The following is a 6,747-nucleotide window of genomic DNA, read 5'->3' as shown; positions in this document are numbered from 1 at the left end:
AGAACCACCCAGCTGATTCTGAGAGCCACTGCTCACTGATGGACCTGACACTATAATCGATGTACCTCCCGATCCCTGATAACTGGATCCCTGTGATTGACTCAGCTACTCTCAAGGGTCTGGTTACTCTGGATACTCTAACTCTCATGACCTCCTGAAATCTCTCTCCTCCTCGAAATTCACATCCCGCCTGACAACCACTTTCCTCTGTGCAAGAATATAAATCTGATAAGATTTCAAGGTCTCACTATAACCCACAAAGATGCCCTTGTTTGCAGTGGTCTCTAGCTTGGTCCTGTTCTCCTTGGGGACATAGGAATATGTAAGGCACCCAAAGATACAAAAGTGCCCAACATCAGGCTTCTTCCAAGAAAAAGCCTCCTTCGGAGTCACATTCCCCAAGTCACGATGTGGATTCCTGTTCTACAAGTATATAGCAGTGTTGCAGGCCTCTGCCCACAAAAATAAAGGTAACCCTTGATCATGAAGCACGGATTTGGAAGCCCCTACAATGGATCTTTTCTTCCTCTCCGCAACCCCATTCTGCTGGGGGTTGTAAGGAACTGTGAATTCCCTGCTAATGCTTGCATCAACACAAAAAGCAACAAATTCACTAGGGGTATACTCCCCTCCATTGTCCGACCTGAGGACCTTGATCTTCCTACCTGTCTGGGTCTCCACAAGAGCTTTGAACTCTTGAAACCGCTTAAAGATCTCACTCTTGGTCTTCAAAAATAAATCCAAGTCTTCCTGGAGTGGTCATCAATGAATAAACATAGTACTCATAGCCACTCAAGGATACATGAGACATCCGACCACTCACATTAGTATTAATCAAGTCAAGGATCCCGGTCGCTTTGCTGTCACTACTGGGAAAAGGGGATCTGACAAACTTCCCCATAGCACATCCTCTGCATACATCAAGGTGATCAAAACTGAAATCTGGCACACTAGTGGTGATCTCCCGCAATGTACTCAAGGCCCCATGATACATGTGCCCCATCCTGCGATGCCAAATCTCACAAAACTCTGAATTGCTAGATCTGCTGTCGGTCCTGTCTCAGGTGCTGCTACTCAATGCCATCAGGGGTTGGAATGAGAACTTGTACACCTTGGCATGGTGCACACCAATCACTCTAGCTGAAGAAGCTGGAGTTCCCCTAGGATATATAAGCACCTGCCCTCTGTTGAACAACACATCATACCCTCTGTCCTCAAGTGTTGAGACAGATGTTGGGTGTGGCTTTTTACCTATTTTCTACACCTTCTTTCCCCAGTTTTGATCCTTTTATCCTCTAGGCCTATGAATTTACATGATTAATTCCCCTATTTTCTCACTTTTATAACCAATTCTACTATCATGTTACTTTGCCGTATTTTACTGAGTAATACGATGCTTTATTCCTTTTTTGTGGCTAACTGGGGGAGCATTGAAGAAGTATTTTAGAAAGCTCTTCTCCTTTCTAGGTGTTGCTAGTGAGGACAAGGTTATGGAGCAGACAAGCAGTGCTGATTAACTACAAAGAAGAGTATAACGGGTTGTTGTTACACATTGGATGTTGTTACAGGATGCTGTTACAATACGCGCTAATACAAAGGTCTGCTGTTACACCAAGGGTGCTGTCGCCAGTGACTGCCGTAACATCCTGAATCATTATTCGCTCGCAGGATGCTGTTGCACCAAAGCTGGAAAATGTGGCTACTATTCCACATAACAACTATCAGCAGTAGGAATTGTTTATTTTGGAAGAAATAGACCCAAGTGGTTGCAATCCTAATTAATGTATATTTGCATTTAGAAATAGGTTGTAACTACTTTTATTTTTTATCAGCATGAGAATCGTGAGATTTTCATGACTGATCTGTTTCTAATTTTGGGTATGTAATAACTATAAAGGAACTCGACTTTTCGTGTACAAGGACTCGACATATAAAAAAGTACTGTTACTCCGCTTCTATAACTCTGAAATTATTTTTTAATATTAATTAGCACGGTGATGCTGTTACTGCTCTTCAACTGAGTCGTTAATTACTTTTGTGTTATTCCTGCGCCTTGCTGAGGAGGAAGGGCCCTCCTATTTGGCAGGGACTACAGTGATAGAGGTAGTGTACATTCTAGTTTAGCTAATTGATTTATGGTTCCTTGTTGTTGCTGTACAAATTGTGAATTACATTCGCTGCTATTCCAATTCATATTATGCTGTTACATTGGGTTAATCAATAGAATGGTAGTAACCAACGGGAGTAGATATTAGTTCCTGTGTGGCACGCCTTTACTTTGATAGTTGCGAAGTGTGATTTAATTCTGTAGAGTGTTTTTATGTCTACATGAATGGTTTGATTCATCCAAACCTGTTCAACAGATCTCCAATGTACTTCTTTTGAGAAAGGAATATGGACTTCGGATGTTGAGTTACTTCAATACCAAGATAGTAATGAACGTAGTCCAAATCAGTCATTTCAAAACCTTTCCTCAATTCCTTCTTTATGGATGCAATGTAGCTTTCATTGTTCCCTGTCATCAAAAGATCATCTACATATACCACAAGATATACAACTTTTTTGCCAACTTTATTGACAAATAAAGTTGCATCATCAAGATCATAATGTTTGAAATTGAGTTTCAGAAGATGCTCAGTTAGTTTTTCATACCAGGCTCGCGGTGCTTGTTTGAGGCCATACAAGGATTTCACAAGTTTGCATACTTTATGTTCATGTCCTTTCATAGCAAATCCTTCAGGCTGGGACATAAAAACATTCTCTTTTAGATCTCCATTCAAGAAAGCAGTTTTTACATCCATTTGATGGACTTTCCAACCGTTCTGAGTTGCTAGGGCAAAGAGTATCCGGATGGTAGCCCATTTTGTTGTGGGGGAAAAAGTCTCCTCATAATCGACCCCTTCCTTCTGTGCAAAACCTTTTGCCACAAGCCTGGCTTTGTGCTTGTCAAGTGAGCCATCAACTTTATACTTGTTCTTGTAGACCCACTTGCAGCCAATTGGTTTGGTTCCTAATGGAGGATCAACCAGCTTCCAAGTGCCATTCTTTATCAGGGCATCATACTCCTTTTGCATCGCTTCTTTCCATTCATCATGAGAAGAAACTTCTTTGAAGGAAGTTGGTTCGAAATATGTAGACAAATTCAATTCACAATCATAAGAAACATCCATATCAACAGGTGAATCAGAGTCATCTACATCACCTCCATTTTGCCGGTTTGAATTTCTAGTTCCTGTCTTTCCAACCTCATTAGGATGAACACTTTCAAGTGTCTTTGTCAGCCATTTTGGGGGACCTTTCTCAGATGGTCCAGGCTGCTTCGTTGATTGAGTTGGGACTGAATCAAGATTGAGTCTCCCAATTCTATCAATCACATCACTTAAAGTATCATCCATTTTTGGAGTTTCATGCGGGGGAGAGAGTGCTTCAAAACAATATTTCATAGGTTGATCTAATATAGGAATCCCCCCTTCAAGATGTAGAGTCTGATTATCAAATTCTTGAAATGATTTTGTATTTGCGAATCTATCCAAGCGATCAAGTTTCTGCTCAATAACATTGGCAGTTTTGGATGTTTCAAGAAAGATTACATCTCTAGATACAACAAACTTTTTATTGACTTCATCATAGAGATGGTATGCTTTGGAGGTGTTTGAATACCCCAAAAAGATACACTTACGACTTCTTGCACTAAGTTTGTTTCTATGTACCTTTGGTATCAAGGCATAACAGGCGGAACCAAAGACCCTGAGATGCTTTATCGAATGAATGTGCCCATACCACATTTCATAGGGAGTCTTGTTTCTGATAGCATTAGATGGACATCTATTCTTTATATATACAACACATAGAACTACATCAGACCAAAACATCAATTTTACATTTTTGAAAAACATCATGGAGCACACCATATTTAAGATTGTACTATTCATTCTTTCAACTACACCATTCTGTTGAGGATTATAAGGCACAATTGTTTGATGTTTGATCCCATGTTGGCGAAGATAGTTTTCAAATTCATTTGAAGTGTATTCTTTTCCATTATCAGTGCGAATAGAGCCAATATGAGATTGTGCATCATTTTCAATCCATGTATGAAGGTTCTTGAATGTTTGAAAAGCATCAGATTTGTTCTTCAATAAATAAACCCAACACATTCTGGTGTAGTCATCAATAAATGTCATCATATATTTATTTCCATTTGCAGAAGGAATAGGCATTGGACCACATAAATATGAATGAATGAGTTCAAGTGTTCTATGTGCTCTTAAATGTGAATCATGAAAAGGCTGTTTGCTATGCTTTCCTAGAATGCAAGCATCACATTGCTTAAGTTTCCTAGGAATTGTAGGCAAACCAATAACGCCATTTTTCTTCAACAAGCAGAGGTTGTCATAGTTAAAATGTCCAAATCTAGCATGCCATAATAAACTTGATGGAAGTGTACCTTCTTCATAATGAGAGTTGTATGAGAAATGTTGTGCACGAGCAGAGGTACCTTGCAGCTTGAGAAGCCTTTCTTCTTCTCTCCCCCTCATGACAAGTGAGTGGTCAGATGCTTTTCTCACCTCAAGCTTGCCATCAAACATATGAATGGAGTGACCTTGTTGGCGGATGTGGACTAAGGACAACAAGTTTCTCTTCAGTTGTGGGAGATACAGAACATGATGCAGAAGAAAGTCTGGAAGACCAGGCAATTTAAGCCTGATTGTGCCAAGCCCTGATGGCTTGAGTTTTGATTGGTCTACAAAGTATACTGCTCCATCAACATTGTCAGTAAATTCTTCAAAAAAAACTTTTCTATGAGTCATGTGGCAAGTTTCTCTTGAATCAAGCAACCAATCATTTTTCCAAGAAGCAAGTGAAGCATTAAATAAGTCTTCATTTTATCCGATATCACATTGTGCCACAACATAATGAGCGGATTTAGGTGCTTTACCTTTGTCTGTGTCATTAGTTTTACCTTTGGGTTGGTTTCTTTGCTGCTCAATTTTGTCCCAAGGTAACTTGCATGTAGAGGCATCATGTGATCCATTTCTTTTGCAGCGTATGCAGTGCAAATCTGACTTTTCTCCTTGAGAGTGTCCGCCCCCCCGCCTTTGAAATATCTTCCTCTTCCTCTTCGACCACCTCTTCCTCTGGAAGAATCTTGGGCAAGATTCTTTTCTTTATAACTAAGGCACACAACCTCTTCAAAAGATTCAGGGGCTGTCTTCTTTCCAAAAGCTTTCTCTCTTTCAACAAATTTTTTCACAAGAGAGTCAAAGGTAATATCTTTGAGATTTCCATTTGCTTGCAATGACTCAAGATAATTGGAGTAAGTAGGATAAAGTGCCTTGAGAAAAACTATCAGAGGAATATCCAGTTCAACATTAGTGACTTTGATATCATGCATTATAGATTTTACTTCTGATGCAAGAGCAAGAGGATCATTGTTTTGTAATTCAAGAGTGAAGAGTTTAATCATGAGTTGAACAACTTCAAGTGTAGAGTGTGAGTCATAGAGTTCTTTCAGCTTTTGTAAGGCTTTGAAAGTAGTTGAGAATGGCGAAATATGGCGACTCACCTCTTCACTTACAGATGCTGCAATTAATGCATAGGCTTTGTTGTTCTTATTTTCCCAAATGGTGAACTCCTTGTCTGAGGTAGGCTGTTCTGGCTCTTTGTCTTCGTCTCCAACACATACTCCTTTCCACAACTCATTGAAAATGAGGGTGTGTTTTATCTTCTAGGACAACTTAGGATAGTTCTCCTTGCTAGTGAGAAGTACTCCCACAATAGATATGATTGAAGGCATTGTAAAATTTGTGTACTGTAGAAAAAAATACTTCTACAGCAAAAAATACTGTGGAAAAAAAATAATTCTGTTGTAAAAAAAATGTGATCCTGGTATATGAAAACAGAGGTGTTATGTGGGGAAGGTGGTTTATGGGGGAGGGAGATTATGGAGTAGGGAGTATATGGGGGAGGGGTTTATGAGGAGGGTGTATATGGAACGAGATTCATTGAACGCATAATATCATATGGTGGTATGGTGCGTAGAGATACGACTGAGCGGGAGGACTGATGGTATATCAGAGTATGGTATATCATTCAACATAAGTGTCCACAACATTATACTATTGAACGGAGTCCACAGAGTTATATATTAAAAACAATGATATATGGTATGCGGGCATATGACAGGCTTCGCTATATATGGAGTTCAAATAACAGTGGTATATGTAATAAGGTATGGAATATATGCAACAATAATATGGTATGGCGTTACAGTATACCAACAGAGCCACGACAACAGAGCCGTGGGTGGAGGCACAGTGAAGGGGAGGTATGCAGATTCAAAACAATGTATACCACAACAGATTCAAAAAAATGTAAAACCACATCGTATACCACAACTTCAAAACAACCGGGTGTGGTGAGCATGGAAATGGAAGCAGAGTTTAGGACCTTCATTCAACGTAACTGGAGCAGAGTTCTATGGTGGTGTGTCGATATTTTACCACAACTTTTGTTGCACTCAATGTAACATCTACCAAACCTCAACGCTGTCACAGTCACAATGTCGTCCACAGTACCACGCTTCGCTGCGTACCTCCAGGAAATGCACAGTGGATGTTCAACGCACCAGGTTGCCTCAACGCAACAATACGCCCCCTTCAACAGTAAGATTGAATATGAAACCCAGCGTTTAACACACCAATGCATTCAACAATGCATGAAATTTCGCAGGGATTTGACAGAGAT

This window comes from Pinus tabuliformis, chromosome X (genome assembly GCF_031772625.1).
Source record: "Pinus tabuliformis cultivar Carrire ecotype Pingquan chromosome X, CPIR1, whole genome shotgun sequence".
Taxonomy (NCBI): domain Eukaryota; kingdom Viridiplantae; phylum Streptophyta; class Pinopsida; order Pinales; family Pinaceae; genus Pinus; species Pinus tabuliformis.
Note: the sequence above shows the minus strand (reverse complement) of the source record.